The sequence below is a fragment of the Falco cherrug genome, chromosome 3 (genome assembly GCF_023634085.1).
Source record: "Falco cherrug isolate bFalChe1 chromosome 3, bFalChe1.pri, whole genome shotgun sequence".
In the NCBI taxonomy this organism is placed as follows: domain Eukaryota; kingdom Metazoa; phylum Chordata; class Aves; order Falconiformes; family Falconidae; genus Falco; species Falco cherrug.
Window position 1 is genome coordinate 88,379,755 of NC_073699.1, and position 19,219 is coordinate 88,398,973.

At 38.7% G+C, this 19,219-nt stretch overlaps 1 protein-coding gene across 1 annotated transcript in view; it reads left to right on the top strand.

Annotated features, from left to right (window-relative positions):
• PTK2 (protein tyrosine kinase 2) overlaps positions 1–19,219 on the top strand; it is a 223,860-nt gene that overhangs the window by 4,691 nt on the left and 199,950 nt on the right. The window contains exon 2 of the mRNA XM_055703764.1: positions 10,588–10,646. The gene's annotated coding sequence lies outside the window, so the exon portion shown is untranslated. The remainder of the gene's footprint in view (positions 1–10,587; positions 10,647–19,219) is intronic.

A 19,219-nucleotide genomic window follows, 5' to 3' on the forward strand; every position in this document is an offset into this window, starting at 1 on the left:
CAGGGAATCATGTCTATGGAAGAAATAGTTTCAGAGATGGCAGAAGAACCACAGAAACTGAATGCTGTCTGGCTCTGACAGTACTTGAAATCTGGAGATGCAGATTAGAGGTGGTGTCAGTGGTTCGTAGATTAAGAAGAAATTGGAGAATAGTTTCTGAAACCTGGTTTATAAGCTGTGAATGCAATTTCTGTCAAGTAAAAAATTGGAATGAAAGAGGTAAATAACGAAAGCTGAAGGCAACAGGCTTTGTTAGAGAGCATCTGATGATTTGCTTGCACCAGTGTTAATTGTGAGTTTGTGTAAATTTTCTTTAGGTCTGCAGCAGTCCACGGCTGAATAGGTAAAACTCTCCTGTATCGGATTTCCTTTGTCCCCTATGACTTCAAGACTGTTTCTTCCACCCTCTAATTCTCTGCGCTGGTCCTCTGCCCTTTTTTATTGTGTTCAGTGCAGAAAGGGCATATAGAAAAAGTTTAAGTAGTTTTTGTTAGCTTCCTATTGCATTGAAGTATTACTTTTTTTTCTGGGAAGGGGAACTGACAAGTGTTCAACTTGGTTTCATTTTGCTGCAGGGTTCCAACTTCGTGGAGAGTAATATAGGTCAGTTTAGACCTTAATCCTTAAAGATTAATCTTGGCCCTTTCCCTGCCCATGGAACTGTAATTTAACTCATTTTAAGACCCTGGAGTAATTTCCTTCCTTTTGACCAGAAGTGTGTAAGCAAAACACGTGCATCAGTTGTCCTGGAGACAGTAATGGGAGATTACATGTTCCTTGTCACTGCTATCATTCTCGGTATGTTGATAAACAATAAATTTAGATGTGTTTAGACGGTGTGTATGTCAAGACTCCTTAAATGAGGCACTTTTCATTGCCTTTGCAGAGAGGATTGTGATAGAGCCAAAGCTGTTCTTGCTGTTTGGGACGGTAAGAAAGAGGTCAGAGGGTTCTACTGGCTGCTCCTGCTTCCTGCTGCCATGCTTGGGGGTTTTCATTGTTTACCCGTACATGAAAATGTGCAATTCCTGCTTTTGTTTTGTTTTGGGGGAGGGGAGGAGGACCAGACCATCTGAGGCTATAAAGTATCCTTTGGAAGGCAGATAAAATTTTTCCTTTACTGGATTCAAGTTCATGGGAAGGATTCGAAGCAACAGCTGGTGGGTTTTTTGTTGGTCTGTTTTGTGTTGTGGGGTTTTTTTGTGTGTGTGGTTTTTTTTCTTTTAATATGGGAAGCAGGAGCTGCTACTCTTCCCTGTTTTCTTGCTGCTAGGATAGCAAATAATTTGGTTGCAAGGGGGTGGCAGAAGCTCAAAATGAGCTAAATGCTGTATTTTGCAGATCTGAATGCACCCCTTTAACCAGGTACCTAGCTTTTTTACCCCAGATTGGTCTTAAATGCTGCGAGGAGTGTTTGCTGCTACAGTCCATGGGATGTGCGGTAGCCAGTAAGGTCTCCCGGTCCATCAACATTTGATACTTAATTTCCTAGCACTGCCTTCAACATTACTGCTGCTGAAAGTGCTAGTAAGAGACTTATAAATCCCAACGTCTGAGTTATACCCAGTGGTGGAGATTGATATCAATCAATACCTGTTTCATCCTGTCTGCTGTAGGTTTTACATTCAGCGTGAATGCTGAGGCAAGTTTGTCCTCAGTAATACTCTGTAGCACTGAGGTTCAGGATTTCTGTGATCTTAAAGAGAATTTCCTCTTACTGATTTTAGGTATTCTTTAAATTTCTTTTTCTATGAAAGATAGTGCGAAAGCATAAAAACTACTGACATTTTCTTATTTTCACACAGGTATCAGTTCTTGATTTCCGTTTTTGGACGAGGCAGTTGTAATCTTTTTCCTCTGAGGGAAAAATTGTCTTACATTGTGGTTTAGAATACTGGAGTTTTAATTGCCCACTCTTTTCAAGTAAAGACTACTACAGAAAGGAGAAAAATAAATTTAGTGTTTAAAAGTACATTTCCTTTCTATGTTGGTTAATTAACAAAGATGTTCACTAGCTGTTGGTCATTCTGTGTCCCATGTCATCCCTCCCCCCCATTTCTAATACCTTTCTTCAAGCAGAAATTCCTTTTGCTGGGGGCTGCTCTTGTCATTCTTTTATGCCTGCTTATGCCTCAGGTTTTAGCGACTCCTCCTTCATCCCCTTTGCTTCTTTACTGATGCTTTTCTGTAGTAGATGCTGTTTAAAGGCAGAGATAATTCTTAAGTGATTTTACTGCTTAGGTAGTAGCACACAGAAGTGTAACAGGTACCTTCATAGTTCAGTTGCTTGAACTCTTTACAAAGAGAAGTTAAACTTTATACTTCTTTAATTTTGCATTAGTGCTTACCTTCCTTTCCCCCAGCAAGTTTCAGTACTTGAGCTATTTTTGTATTTTTGTCAGTGCCTAGGACCTCTTGTGCCTGATACCACTGGTTTTGTTAACCAGTGGTAGAAAGAGGCAGGAAACACTGGTACAGCCACAGTATTGGAAGTCAAGAGGCAAGAATTTTCTTTCTACCTCTTCTGTGGCTTATTTTTTTTCTCTTTTGATGACTGAACTAATTTAACTGCTGCGCTGTTGTTTTCCCTCTTAAAATAAGGATGGTGCTTTGCTCAGGTGTTGTCCACTGGCACAGGAACACATGACAATTCTGAAGTGCTTTTTGTAGAGGGGTTTGAAATGCCCTTCATGAGGAAAAGCAGAAACCATGATGTTAGATCAAAGTTGTTCATTTAAGGTGCCATCTTAGTGCTTGCAATGAACCTTGGCATGGTCGTTGCAATTAATTCACATTTGTCAGTGTACTTGTTAACCTTTCATGAGGTGTGACTCAGAACTGCATTTGCATTCACTGAATACAATGCACTTACATTTTATTTTATGAGTAGGGGGGAAACCTGGTTGATAATATGGATATAAAAATGTACATCCCAAGTGATGAGCCACAAGTTGGAGGGGTTTAATCTCTGGGTTGCATTTTTAATTGTATTGAAGACTTAAATTTAATTTTTTTTTTGTTTTTAACTAGTTTTCTATTGCCACCCTTCACCCAGGAAACCTTTACACAGTACTGACACGTAAGGGTCTCCTGCTTGCAGTGAAGCTTTTTGCAAATGTTACAAATTAGAGTTTCTGCTCTCACTCTTGTGTTAACAGCACTATTATTGGAATGCTGTTAATTAATGGCTAAAATAATTTGGAATTGTTATCAGCTCTCACTTTCTATTTCAGGCTTAAGCACTATATCCTAGAGGCTTCTAGATTCCAGTTGGTTTATTAATTATCTTGTCGTTTTCACTTTAGCTTGTATAAAGCTGGCTGTTTTCTGTACTTTTTCTGGTGCCTCTCAACTCAAGCTGCTCTTCCTACTCTGTTTAGTGCATTTTGAATTCTGTTGTTCAAATGTCTGCTTGAAGCATACTTTTCAAGTTCTGAAAGAGCTGAGTAAGCTGAGATGTGCACGTTATTGATTGATTGGTGCTCAGTTTGTGATTAACCTTGTTCTGCTGGTGCAGAAAAAAATGCTCTACTGTGGTGTAGCAAGGGAGTAAATACTTGGAGTAACTGTTCAACTGAATTCAGTACTGTTTAGTTAGAATACAGTGTTCAATTTTGGGTAGGGAAAGGGTTTTAGTTTGTTCTGGATGCTTTCAGTAGAAGAAGATATCCAAGAATGACACACAAGAAATAAAAAGTTAAAATTTCTATTTTTTCATCTCCTACAGTGTGGTCTTAAGTTATTCACATGCACTAGGCTTCAACAAGGATGAAGAAGATAAAGGGTTAGGGGAGCTAAACCAAGAAATAGTTGAGAAATAATAGGACTGAAGACTTGGGTTACTTGTGGAGGTAGACTTCTAATGCTAAGAGTAACAAACCATTAGAACAGATTAGGGAAGGGACTGTTGTCAATGACAGACTTTAACAAATTAGACATCTGTCAGAAAAGAGATGCTGTTTATCACCACCTCAGGAGTGGCAGATGGACAAGATGACCTCTTGAGTCCTGTCTGGCACTGATTTTAGTGATGCTAACAGGTAAAGAATGCGAGGTTATTATTTTCAGGTTTATGCCAATAGTCAAAAGGTAATTGATAGTAACCCCAGCAACTGATATTTTTCTCCAAGCTCTTGTACGCAGCTCCTTGCTGTGAACTTGTTAGCTATTGCCTGAGACTGTGCACCTTTGTAAATCTGTTGCAGGCAAAACATCATTTATTTTCTTTGTGGAATGCTGTTCTCACTTGTGGCTGTAAAGGTCATGGGGAGAAGATCTTTTCCATAAATTAAACTGTCATGCTCTTCTATAGATGCAGATATTACCTAGACGTGACTTGAAAAACAGAATTGTAAACTGGTTGCTGATATTAGAACAATTAGCTTAGTTGCCTTTTTTGTGCACTTTACAAATTTCATGGAAGAAAACATGCAAGACTTTTAAACTGTGCAAACAAGTTAATAAAGTGGCCTTAGAGGATGACTGTTGTTGTTCCTTTGGGTATTGCTCTTTAATGACTTTATTTTATTACATGTTAATAAACTGAGCTTTGCTTTCAGAATTAATAGGAACTTCTGGTGAATCTATACTTTCTTTTTGTCTTTCACTCTTCAGTGTGATAGCTTGTATTTTGATGTTGCACCAGTAGGCTTCCTCTTAATTGTAGCTTGAATTAATCTGTTTTGAAGGAAGTCAAAATGTTTCTGAGCATTTTGTCATGGAAGGAATAAATCAGTACTGAGATCGGGGAAACAGAATTAAGTAATCTTCAGTGAAAATGTGTGTGAAGACAATGTGGTATGCATGGCTGTCTGTACTTGTACAGCCTCTGCTGGAAACTGATATTAATGACGCACCCAGCATTTGAGATGTTCCTTATGAAAGTAAAGAATAAACTCATTGATCTGAGAGCTTTTCAATCACTGTGTTAAAATCAGAGGCAGAAGCTGCTGAAATTAACATTTTAGTGCTACATCTGAGTTTTCAGGGAGCCTTTAAGCTATAAGGTGAAGCTTAGAGTGTACATTTGTGGCATGTGTATAGATTATTTTTGTTGTAAGCAGTTTGCTGTGGTCTGGGGAACTAAGGTCGTCTTAAAAAAAAACCCCCACGTGTGTGATGTGGAGGCAAGGGGAAATCCTTTCCTCATCATTTGTATTAAATTCTGTTTAATCAGTTCTAAAAGTATGTAGTCAGACTAGATACTAAATTCTCGTTATTAGGATAATCTAATAATTTCAGATTTTTGTGAATTTCTTGTTTAGCATTGCCTTTTAAATTGTTTGATTTTTGGCCAGTGGCAGGGGGGACCTCCTCCAAGGAGGAGGATTGCCCCAAGGCATATAATAGCAATGCTTATGTACATAAATGGTTTTGGCCATACTAATTAATGGTGATCAGGAAAAATCAATGCATTTTCAGAGGTGAATAATATACCTTTTGTTTTGCCCATGTATTTTGATGGCATAGTTAAAGGATTGAAGCTTATAAGAGAAATAGGGGAAAAAACCTATATGGCGTGTGCTTATCCTGTGGGAATATTCTATCTTTTCTTGAATGCTTTGTGAATGTTAGTTTGAGTTTATTACTTGTATTTCTCGGGTTGTGGACAGAAACAAAAATAGCATAGTCAGTGCCCCTGTAAAACTTAGTCAAAGAATGGAGTTGAAGGAGCAGGATACAAGGCCAAATACACCTTTACCCCAACTTCTGCCTGGAGTTTGCATCAGTATTTCATCTTTATAAGAAATTGGGTTTTATTACTCTGAATTTCATTCCCTTGTTGATGGAAATTTGTTACTTGTGTGAAATAAACCACAAGTGGATTTCTTCAGGAGATTAGGCACCTTTAGAAGAAGATGGTGTGCAGCATAGATGATTAATTCTCAGCTGGGGATTTAAATGAAGTGAAAGTCTAGTTGTGTCATAGGCTATAAGCCCCTGCTTATTCAACCTTAGTAGAAGCGGGAGAGTTTCTTTGTGTGGTGGCAGCACTGCTTGTCTCATGCTGTTTCACTGCTTTCAACAGCTAGTTTTATGCCTTGCTCTCCTTTCATCAGAAGGGAAGAGGGAATCTTAAAGACAGGAGTGTGTATCATTTGCTTCATTTTACAACTGAATCAGCTTTTTCTTCTCTTAAAGGCAAACAAAACCTTTAAACTGTTTCATAATCCGCGGAGAGTATTGAATACAGGAGCTTCCCTTCCTAGGAAACAAATTTTGGAGTTCTGTAACGTATTTATCTGTGTGGCTCTTTGGAGATAAATGGCACTTGCATTGAAGTTTTTTCTTTCAAAAGTCTTTGTTATTTCTGTTGAAATAGATATTGAATTCTCAAGTGGGAGCAGAACATTGGTCACATTATACCAAGCAAGAGATCACAGAATGGAAGTACAGGAACAGTGAGGACTGCAGTAAGTTGTGAAAATAAATGTGCACAAAGTATGCTTGGTTTAATACTTTTCCCTTATTTTACTACTTCTATCAAGAGTAGATTTTGTGGGTTGCTGAGTTGAGGTCAGCTTTGGATAGGCAAGATAAAAGTAGTGGCTCTTGAAAGGATTTGAAACGTAATCAAAATGAAATGGGGAGGGGGGAACTGTGGTGCCCATGTGCATATAATGTGAGTACTTAATGCACAGCTGTCACTTGAAATATGATAGTTTTTTGGACTGTCTCTGTTACAGCAGTTCTAAATGTTATGTTGGACTTCTGTTCTGCATTGTTAAATCTTCATCTTTATAGCTGATTTTGTGTGATTGCTCTTATGAATAGGAGGTAATAGTAAGTACAGACTCCTGTATTTTTTGTTTGTGTGTTTTTAATATGATATGGAATTGACCTTGCTGAAGCTTGCCCTTCTTCCCCCAATTGTTACAATGATCTGGTTAAAAGTTTCTGTAGAACTACTGGTGGTGAGGCTGACAGTGGCCATACAGGTATGCTTTGTGGTGACATGCTTGAATCTATGTTTGGGTCTAATGAACCTGTTCCAAATTCTGCTTTATGGACTACATTTTTCTGGTGTCCAAGCCACTAAGCAATGTTAAGATCAAATTAGTGCTTGTACACCAATTATGGTGAAACACTTAAGATTTCAAGACTACTAAATCTTCACAGCATTGTGTCCATGCAAATAGTGCCTTTGAGTTGGTCTAGATTTCAGTAACTGCCTTGACTGTTCTGGGACTTTCCTGAAGGCCATTTGTAGGTCATTTGTCAGTAGGCTGTACTCGGAGCTGTGTTGTACTGTTCTGCGTAGGTTTCTTCTTGGTCCTACTGCTCAAAATGCTCCAGGCAGGTCCATTACACTCATTGCTTGAAATGTAGAGGAGCTGTGTATATACAGTTGTTAAGGCAAGATACAGGAGAGTACCTAAAAAACTATGTGCACAGGAACAATAATACTGCAGAAAATTAGTTATTATGTTGTATCTCTGCTAAAGAAAATACTACTTGTGCCCAGAAATTGCTGTTCTTCCACTGCATTGGCAGAGCCCTTGAAGTCTTTCCTGTCTAGCTTGATCTTTTGTGGTGTTTTCCTGTTACTTGCTGTAGTGCCAATGGGGCATCACTAGAGACCAGATATGATCATGTTAAATGTTTTACAAGGATTAAAATGTTGCATCACACCAAATTGTTTTATTTGCTTTGCTTATGTGGATCAGAGGTAGAAGGAGAGGGAAGTGAAATGAGTAATGTTGATGTTTAGTGGTCCAGCTTCAGCTTTGTGAGGCTTGAGATGAGGAATTGCTGTATTGAAATGAAATGAAGGATTAGGAGAGGAATTTGTGAAGAGTGAATTAATGGAGTGATTAGAAAAGAGCAGAGGACAAATTTTTTTGAACATGTTCAAAGAGCTTTAAAAGTAGCAGAAAACATGTGGATGCTAAGGGATGAACTCCATGCCTAGAAGATATTTTAAGATTTTTATTCTTGAATGCTAGTAATTGGCTCATGTCTTCAGTGGTATGCTTGGTGAAGAAGTCAAACTGGAGAGGGAATGGAATGATGCTGGAAGATAAAACTTAAAATTTCAGAGTCTATATGGATGCTTAGATCTACAAGTATGCACTCTCTTTTATTTGAAAAAACAGGAAGGTATATGTGTGATTTTTAGGAAGAAAATAAGGTAAGACAGTGATAGGTAAAACTGAGTAAAAAAGATAAGGAAACATATAAAACTGGACCGATGGATGACTTTCAGCCAGTTGGATAAAGTCTAAAAAGGAATAGTTTTTCACAACAAAAGATGTGTTAAACTTAACATTTAAATATTGTCAGTTTATTGAAAACCTTTTCCTTGTGGAGAAAGGTAGAAAAAACTTCAAAAGCTATGAAAACCTCCTTCCCCACTCCCCACCAGATGTATTTTGTTTTTTTTTTTACTTTAAACCATTTTATAAGGTACATAGGTTTTCTTATTTCTTTTTACAAAAGGTGGAAATAAAAGCACAATACTTTGCTTAACCCAAACCACTACTTCTGTTTAGTCTCCTTTTGACCACTTTAGAAGCTTTCAGCATTTATCCCTATTAGAATGAGACTAATTGCTATTTTAAGAAGTGTTACAACTGGCCAAACTTGAGTTGAGCATAGGAGAGTTCTTGCTACCACCTGCTTCCTAAGTAATTATTGAAGTAAACCTGCAAAAGCAAATCTTGGGAAAGTATGCCTGGAAACAGCTGCAAGTGTAATGGAGATGGTCCTCTATTTGGATTGTCTCTGACTGTGTTACTCTCCTAGTAGCTAATGATGAGAAGAGAGGCCCTTTATCTGTGCTCCAGGGTTGCCATCCAACATCAAATCACAGTAGCATGCGTTTGTACCCTGAGTTTTACACACATGGATAGTTCTATTGAAAATCAGGGGGATAACTTGTGTGGAAAATTTAACATGCTTCTGTTTGCATTATTGATGCCTAAGCAATTAAAATATTTTTCTATTATTTGTCTGGTGCATTTTTGATGTCGCATGTGAGCAAGTCCCATGGTATTACACACAATTATTTTAACAAATGCTTTAAGGGTGCTTTGACGTAACTTCCTAGAGTGGGGAAAGGTCATTACTGTCGTCCTTGGAAATTAAAAGTAGCTTTTGCTGTATCAGAAAACATCTTTAATTGAATCAATAACTGCATGGTTTCTTAATCTGAGTGCCTTGTGAGCAATTTCCCTCTTCATAAAGGGTTTGTCATGATGTCATTCCCATTGTGTTAATCCTTGGTGTTTTCACAAATTGTCCCAAATCATGACTAATTTCATAAAAATATTCAGAGCAGACATGACTACCGAGAAAGCTGTTGTTGCTGCTCAGACTGCTAGAAATAATGGGACAGCAGGCTGATGTAACAGATTCTGTGTTAACTTTAGAATTAGTATTTTGAGGCAGTGCCATTCCTCTAATGTGCCACCATAAAAGCAGTTCAAGGTTTCAGTGATATTTTTTCTAATATTATGAATGTATGTTTTGCGTGAGTGTCTGTGACTACTGTGGCTTTCATGTAGAAATTCAAGTATTTTGGTTTTCTTATTTTTCTCAGTTTATTATAGCTTAGATGAACAGTTAAATTTCTCCACAGTTTTTTAACCTCTTTTGTTGTTCTATCTCATCAGGTTCTCTTCTGTTGTGGAAATCTTTTGGCCTTTGTGTGTGGGAAACACTTTAAGTAGCCAAGATGAAAAAGGTTCAGAAACAGTTCTTAAAAATCAAATTTTAAATGCTTAATATGCAAGCTTGGGCTTTTTACTGGTACTGCCTTTGTCGCTATAGTATATTGTTGTTTGAGAGGCAAAAGAGCGAAACCAACTAGCCAAGTAGCAACACTAACTGTAGATTACTGGATTCTGGAGTTCTTTCAGATCGATCCTTTCCTTAAAGGATAAAAACCCACAACTGTTTCTGGACAGTGTGTTACATGTGTGTGTTGAGCTATATCTGTATGTATTTGTTACTTTAGCTAAAAACTGGCGTGGCTGTCCTGTGATGCACGTACCCTGAGGAAATAAATGCTTTTCACTAGTTCCTCCCACACATTTTTTTTTTTTTCTCCAGGGAAGCACTCTTTCTAATTCTAGATCTGGATGCTGCTAGCATTTTGAATCACTCAATAGGGTTTTCAGTACTCATTGAATTATTGCCATTAAATGTATGCTAGCTGTATTAAAGGTTCACTTAAGAATCCTTTAACCTTCCTTCTTCAAAATACCAAAACAATACAACTTGTGAGATTTGTAGCTTGCTTTAATGGGACCTACAGGTTTTCTGGCAACTTACTTTCTGAAGTATCTATTTTGAGTTCAAATGTAAGCCCCTGGCTTCTACTTCTAAGAACTTTTTTGTGTGTTTTCTTTTTTGTTTGTTTTTCTAGTTTTGGTGTTTGGTTTTTTATTTTTTTTCCCCTGAGGACTCCTAGCTAAATAATCTGCATTTGTAAAGTAGGGTATGTACTGGAGCTTGTTCCTTTGGAAGGTTATTTAGTCTTCATAATAAGAATATCAGCTACTTGCTGTTATGTTTGTTGGATATTTGACTGCCTTGATGTTAGGTCATGAAAACTTCCTAATCAATTCTAAATGTTTGTTTCAGATTTCATGTTTCATCCTGTATTGAGCACCTGCTGTTGAGAGCTGGAAAGTCTACTTAAGGTATGTAATGATTTCACTTTCACACAGGGTTTTAGTGATAAAACGGTTACAGTTGAAATTTTTTTTTTTTAAATAGTGGCTGTTAAACCAGAATTTCTTGGTTTCTCTTTTCCCCTGTGCCTCCTAGAACAGGCCTTTCTCTGACATCCCATTTATGGCCCTTTCATTCAGCCTGAGGGATACAGAGATGGGTGGACCTGGGCAGCAAGTAATTTACTGTGCATGGGAGGAATTTGTAAGGTGTGTTTTCACCTACCAAACCTACTTAGTTGTAAGTTGTCTGACCCAACAGACATGTTGGGAGTGAAATGTTAATGAATTTCTGTTCTTATATTTTGCTTTTTTAATACATAAAAATCTGTGTTAAGCAAAATCTTCTCTGTAGGGGCACTTGGCCTAATCTTAAGTAGTCTAGCTATAAGTGGGAGTAAGGAAGTTGAATAGCCACGGTATTCTTTGTTTTACAGGAATCTGTTTCTAGTCTCCTATTTTTTGATTCTGGTTTTGATTCCTCTTCTTCCAGGGTGAATGATTGTATTTGCAAACTTGAGTTTTATTCCTCAGTATACTTGGTATTTCTGACTTCTGTTTTTATTGCTGTTGACATACGTGGATGTTTGGAATATTCTTACGTTTGAGGGTGGCCAGAATAATTTGTTGGATCCTCTTTCTTCCTTTTTTTTCTTTTCTGGTTTGTGGGTTTTGTTGTTGGTTTTTTTTTTTTCTACAGCTTCCCTGTGGTTGGTGGTTTGGGAGCCTGTATTCTGTTACTTTTTTTTTTTCTTTTGCTTAGGCTTTGGCAGATAACAAAACTAATCTGCTACTTCAGGAGCACTTTCCCATCTAACTTGCTGATGCAGGGAGCCTTGTTTAAGACTTAATATATAACCTCTTTTAGATTACATTAATGTTTTCCTTGCCTGGGCTGTAATACACTTGAGAACAAACGAGGTGTGTCTGCTAGCATTTCACATGGACTAGGCCTTTCTACTGGGGCTTCATGCTGTTACCTTGCAGTTCAGCTTCAGAGTATTGCCTCTCCAGGATCTCTCTGTATTTTCACCTTCAGGAAACAGCAGAGGGTCACTTGCATCTATCTAAATTTGCAGGGGTGGATGTTTTTTATTCTTCAGTAACTTTTTTGCTTAACTTCTTACTGAGTGGTCTGGGTATTAGTCAGCCCTTCTTAAACTCCAGTTTTCAAGTTTATGGTGATTTAATTGCTTCTCCTTTCTACGTTCTCCCTTCCCTTTTCTGGTATGGGATGATGTTTGTTTGTATTATGTGATTAGCTTTTTCCAAGGAATTCTGTCTGCTTTCACTACTGCAAGGAATAAGTTGAGTAGTTTAAAAAAAATAGTAATCTTCAGTTTTGACACCTAAACTGGAAAAAACCCAAAGTACTTCAGTTTGAACAAAAAGCAATAGTACTGTTATCTTTACTAAGACTAAAACTTGCTGCCTTATGTGTTATGTTATTTCTGAATTAAGATTCAGATGGAAGCACAGACATTTTAGAAATATTTTCTGAACATGGAAAACAGTGTGGGAAATGAAGAAAACAAGGTGTCGGGGGGTGGCAAAACAGGTCCCCCTCCTCAGTTTGTCATGTATAAAGGCCTGTGATTTTTGGGTTTTATTCTTATGCTTCCTTTCATTTTGTTTGACCTTTTAAAAGGAACAGCTATGACTGTTGTGATGTCATAGTCAAAAAAGCACTGAAGCCATTTGTTCTTCGGGAAACGTGGTTTAAAGAAGGCTGAAATGAGTCACAGTCTGGTAAACCCATGACAGCTAAGTACTTATTAGTTTGTTAGGTAAATATCCTGCAATACCTTCCTAGATAAGACTTTATAGAAAACCAGCCCTGTGAATAACAAGGCGGTGAAATGTAATGGCAAGTAGGAAGAAACAGCAAAAGATCTTAAATGTAAATTGCAAGTACTTCTGACTTTTCAGGTTTACATTGAAGTATGTGTATTATTTCTGGCTGGAGCTTTGGTAGGGGGAAGGCATTAGTGCTGCTCTACTCTTTGAAATCGGTATTACATATGCAAATAGTCAAAATGACAGAAAAATGTAAGGAATCCCTTGCTTACCCAGCTGCTTTATAAACTGTCATTTTAAGTCTTGTATTCATATTGCAAAAAGTTAAGCTCTTATGTGTATAACATTAGTGTCTTTGTTATGCTATCACATACTTTGCTCCACAGAACCAGTAACTTGTTTGGTACCAAAAATATACTTGTCTATTCACTGCACTCTTAAGGTCCTTTTCTTATAGGGTGGATTTTTCCTGTTAAGTTTGCCATGGTAGTACTGGCCTTGTCCATTCACCTTACAGTATTATTATCTGTGTTGGATGGAGTCACAGAACTTCGGATCAAAGGTTTAAATTTTGGGTCCCTGCTCAGATGTGCCATTTTTTTGTTGTGACACTTAAAATGTGCACTCAAATCAGAAATCTCACTGTTTTGAATAGGACCTGAAAGTACTTGACAGTTCTGTATTTAACCTTCCAGGTATCAAGCCATGTGTCCATGACAGAAAAGCATGGTGATTGCAGAAAAATTGACTAAATGACTCTGCTAACATTATCCAGAAACCCTGAATGCCTAAATTATACTTAATTGCTTCAACTCATAAAGGATTCTTTGTTGTCTTCCTGATGCTAGTTATTTATTCTTTACCTGGTCAAAAGTGGTGTTTTGCAGGACTTGGTATTTGGGGCCGGTTATGTTTAATATCTTTATCAATGATGTAGACAAGGGAATGAAGTGCACCCCCAGGTGGTTTGTAGACACCGAGCTGGGCAAGAGCATTCATCTGCTTGAGGGTAGGAAATCTCTGCAGAGGGATCTGGACAGGCTGGATGGATGGGCCAAGGCCAACTGTATGAGGTTCAACAAGGCTCAGTGCCGAGTCCTACACTTGGGTCAGAACAACGCCACGCAGCGCTAAAGGCTTGGGGAAGAGGGGCTGGAAAGCTGCCTGACGGAAAGGGACCTGGGGGGGCTGGTTGACAGCTGGCTGCACATGAGCCAGCAGTGTGCCCAGGTGGCCAGCAGCATCCGGGCTCGCATCAGAAATAGTGTGACCAGCAGGACTAGGGCAGTGATTGCCCCCCTGTACTTGGCACTGGTGAGGCCAGACCTTGAATCCTGGGTTCACTTCTGGGCCCCTCACTACAAGAAAGACATTGAGGTGCTGGAGCGTGTCCAGAGAAGGGCAACGGAGCTGGGGAAGGGTCTGGAGTACAAGTCTTGTGAGAAGCAGCTGAGGGACCTGGGGTTGTTTAGCCCGGAGAAAAGGAGGCTCGGGGGAGACGGACCTTATTGCTCTCTGCCATTATCTGAAAGGAGGTTGTGTCAAGGTGGGTGTCAGTCTCTCCTCCCAGGCGAGAAGTGATGAGAACAAGATGAGGTGGCCTCAGGTTGCACCAGAGGATGTTTAGATTGGATATTGGGAAAAATGTCTTCCCTGAAAGGGTTGTCAGGCATTGGAACAGGCTGCCCAGGGAAGTGGTTGGGTCACCATCCCTGAAGATACTCAAAAGACAGCTAGATGTGGTGCTTAGGGACATGGTTTAGTGGTGGACTTGGCAGTGCTGGGTTAATAGTTGGACTTGATTGTAAAGTTCCTTTCCAACCCAATGATTATATGATTATTAGCAAATGCGTAAGACGGGTATCAATAGAGAGGTATTATGAGCAACATTTTTGTTTAGCTTTATAATTCTGACTTCCTCCCCAGGCCAGCCTTTATGCACTGAATTGGTACAGGGATTCTGTAAGTAAGAGTACATGTGATAGTATGGGTATTTACTGTGCTTGTGTTTTCAAAGATATTAGACAGTTGTTGACAGTAAGTCATGCTAGCACTTCCACCTAAGAAGCAGCTTCCAAAAGATGTTTTCCTGATCACATCCCTATTGCAAGTGACATCAGATACTTTCTGACTTTATGGTTTTATTTCTGTTGAAATTCACATAGTATTTGATGAGCAAGCTTGTTGTATCCAGCATAGCACTTGTTTAAGAACAGTATGGCAGATTGATAAATCAATGTTCCTTTTTATCTCTTACAGTAAGAAATGCTTCCCTAATGAAATCTTAAAGATCCGTGTTTTCTGTATATTTTGGACGTTATGCGTGTAATCTTGTGTTAATACTTGCAGAGCTTTTCCCTTCTTGTTGAAAAAAACTGTTTCAAAAGCTTTCAGTTTGAACTTGAAACGAAAGAAAAACCACTCTGTTCTCAAGTATCAAGATAATTAATGTACGTTGTTTCTTGCCAATAACACCTATGTGCTTATGGCTCCTCCTGGCTTCTGAAAGTGGAATTTTGCTTGGCTTGCTATCTGATACATTACTGTAGACTTTGGGGCATTGGAGTAAGATGGACTTTTCCTCCAAGGTTATGGTAAACTTCAACTTCTTCTGAGCAAGCTGGGTTCACATGTGTGTGTGAGTTCACCAGTGGTTCAGTGTGGAACATGCTCTTCTTGCTGGCTGGATTCGTACTGTGAAGGGCTCTGTGCTCTGAGTTGGCAGGCATCACCACAGTTTTAAAAGCAGTGAACTTGGATGTAATAAACACAAACCATGCCACGTGGTGCCTAGTGCCTTTCTGAACTTTGTCCTGGCCTTTGCTCAGCATAGCTGTTGTTCCTCAGCCTCTTGCCCAGAGCAACTGTTGTCTTTTACATAGAAATAGGCTGAGGGTAATAAATTTCAGTGCTTGTAATATTCTTCCTAATTGTCTCATCCCTCAGTGGAGTTTAATAAAACCTCTGCCTGTGTGGACATATCTTGGAATATGTTACCAAAGTAGAGTGAAATAGGGTTTTAGTCTTCCTTCTGGAGGTACCAAAGGTCTTCTGTATACCAAAATTTTTTTTTTTGGTTGCTAGCCCTTGTGGTAAGTGTCAGTAGGGCAGTATAAAGCAGAAAACAAAGTCTGAGTCTGTAAATAGTACTCCTTTGTAATACTACTTGGATGGATCTCTAGTAGTACATTCTGATGATGCCAGGAATAGCCCTGTAATGCTGCTGCTACCTTCCAGACTTTTTAAATTGCAGATTTCTGAATGATTGTCTCTAAATATCTATGAAGCTTTTCCCTATACATCAGGGCCTTAGTCTGTATGTTGCAGCATTGCTTCAGCTTGGAAAGGTTGAGACCTTTTCATAGAATATATTCTTGTCTAGGGGCAACTAACTTTTTGTCTTCATCCCAGCCCTGCAAATGCATACCTGTTCAAGTTTGTGCAACCTTGTTGATGTGTTCCAAATCACTAAGAGGAGTTTTTGTATCTGGAATCAAGCATGCCTGTACGTGTTTTAACTGTTATGGTGGTAGGCTCTTACTTATAGTTGTAATGAAGGTGGATGAAACCCATTTTATTGGTCTAAAAAGCAAAACTAACTCTGTTTCAATATGGCTATTCTGTTCCATCCCACTAAAGTATTTTCACTTCTCTAAAAATAGGCATAGAGCTTTTGGGAATGCAGGGCTGTATTTGCAATAAAGTTCACTGTAGCTCTGTTTCTGTGGAAACACTTCACTTGCTCACTCGTAATGTATAATCATCCTTTGATGCTGTATTTTGGCTAATGTATTAGGATCTGTACTACCTGTGATTTGCTGCAGGAAATGCATTAGACTGTTTTAAGACTGGCCTAGGAAAGTTTCTTAAAGCAGCAGGATATTCTGAATCATTCACGAAGACTCATTTTTATACAAAACAGTCATTGATAACGTTCTCCTTGCTGCTAGGTGGCTGACTTTTTAACTTTTCAGTACATCCAGATTTCAGACACTTAGTGAATCAACCATCAGCCTCGCACCTTGAAAAGTGTGTTACCTTCCTGCTTGTAAGAAGAAAACTTGAATTTTCTGGGAGCATCAAAAAGACCAAAATTTGAGCCAAACAGTCATCTTTTCAAGGCTTGAAAAGTTCATTTTTTACCTGTAAACAGAGTTAGATTTGCCAGGCTTCCTGTTATTCTCTGTGATGGTGTTTTTTATTGGTATATAGCCTCTTGAGTTGTACTTGTAGAGCAGGTTGTAACGAGCGTGCTTGTAAGAGGAAAACCAGTGGGTACAAACGTATTGACAAGTCATAAAATACTGTGCAAAACATAGTGGCCAGCCTCATAGGTGGCAGGACCAGCAAGTGAGAACCCAGGGAGTGGCCAAGGTTGGTTTGTGTGTGCTGTAGTACAGGAATGTTCTGGGTTATTTCCTGGCAGACACTCAAGGAGAACTTCCTCTGAAGAGAAGCGGTCTCAAGTGCACTTCCTGAAATGTGTTCTAATTAGCAATGCCTGAGATGCAGGGAATTTCACTCCTCAGGAAATTCTGGGCTTATAAATATTGTGCTGTACTCCAAACAGGACCTGATGTTCCAGGTTAACCCTTATCAGCATTGTATAAAGTGAAAAGTTTACTTATGTCCATTATTTTTGGCACCCTGTGTTCAGAAGTCCCAACATAATACTGGTTTTTCATTTATTTTTCCCCTTATCTCTGTAGTCTCAATAGTTCCTGTTCACTTTTGATTTACTAAAACCTTGCAATTTTCTGTGGTGATACTGCCTTGCTAGTAAACTCATTTTGTATATGCAAGGCTGGTTACTCTTACCTAGTTGTAAAGCTGTTGGGTGGGAAATCATGTGACACAGTGTTAAAGCCTCTGATACAACTTCTTTCCTTCTCATGTATTTCTAAGACACGTTACCAGTTCTATGTGAACAGTCAGTATAAATCCTTTCAAATTGGCTTGACTACCTCGTTATGCCTAGTTAATTTGTAGTCAATTGGTTTTGCTTACTGTTACTTCTTTAGGACCTTGAGTAGCGTACGTATTCCCAGTGCACCGTAATTCTTTAGATGGAAGTTTATTTTGAAAGTATTCTGTTTTGGAAATGCTGTGTTTTCATGTACTTGAATGTCATTAAATCAATTTACAGTAGGCAAGGACTAGCAGAAATAGTGGTTTATTTTTGATGATATTGTGTACTGTCCACACATACTGCTGTCTTGGGTATAGAGTAAATGACCATCAGAAGTGAAGTGATTTTCTTTTGTTTTTTAGTGATGGCTATGTATCAGGTTGTGGGGTTTCTTGTTGGGTGGGTTGTAGGTTTTTTCTTCTTGGTTTTTTTTGGTGTCTTTTTTTTTTTTTCCCCTGTGGCAAGAAGTAAAGCAGTTAACTTGAATTCCCTCAGTGAGATTCTGGACAAATGCAGCTTGGGAAGTGTTTTCTTCTTAAGGAGGATGAAGAGGACATGAGAAGGCAGTAAGTGTCATATCACTGCACCCATAAATGAATGCATTAAATGAGATACAATGCTCTGCACCAAGCGGGAGCCCTGATTGCCCAGCAGAAGTTACTAATAGCTGTTTTGGGTACCACTGAAATACTGCCCTTTAACAACACTGGAAAGCATATTGTAACACAGTCTACTCACAGCTGTATTGTGGAAGGTGCAGTCTTTGAATTGCTTACTAAGATTCCCATTAAAAATGGTAAAATAGTATTTAGAGTGTAGAAAGGAAAAGGGCACTTAGTCATGGCTGTCAACAGAACCCCAAGCTTGGCATTCCAGGTTATTTTTGTATGTATTGTAAGCAGGTGGTTGTGTTGTCATTTCTCTCTTTCAGGATCAGTCTACTCAGTTTAACTTTCAGAGTAGGATGATAAAAGCTTGGCAGAATCATAGGAAGTGTTAAGGCCCAGAAGAGTTGGGGCAGCTGTAATCCTGGAGTTCTGCCTTTCAGCCTATTCTTTTATTCTAAATGATCTCTACAAGGGCAATATCGAAAATGAATGGTAGGCTTTTTCTAATAGTGTAATACTCATGTATTTAAACTTTCCTCTGTTTCTGGAAGTCTTTTCATGGTGTTTTGCTAGTAGTATTACTGAGAGTCTGAACCATATTGTATCCCAGTTATTTTAAGCAGAACTGTTCAGATTGTACTCTGCCTTGAATGTATACTGAATTTTATAAATTGCTTTACATGTAAATTTTAGTTGGACTCTTATTATGGTGAATGATTTACCTTAGAAGTCTCTGCATAATATTTTTTGGTTTTGAAAAACAAAGCTGCAAACGGGATCTTAAATTGCATCTCCTTTTTGCATGGTGTTCAGGGCTATGTATTAGCCCTTCTTTAATAACCTAAAATTCCTGAGCATAAGGTGTATTTGTATACAGCCTTGTGCTTCTAGCTCTGTGCTAAATCCTAAACAGATGGGACCCTAAATGAAGGTGGCAGTTAAACTATGGCCTCTACATCTTTTTTGGGGAAGGCTTTTATGAGTGACGTTTTCCATTTTATTTTGAGGCCTGCTTTCCCCAGGAGACCTTGTATGGGTGTAAGTAGTCAATAAAGAACAGGGCGCCTGGTGCTGGTGGTGAAGCCTGGGCTTCAGTTCAGAGCTTTCCTGTTCATAAGGCTTGAAGAGAAGCCAAGCCAAAGCTACCTGGAAGTCTTGCTTGGGGTGTATGTGTATGGTGTGAAACTTTTACCAGTTTCTCTTTCACTTTTTGAAGGAAAAGGTTAAGG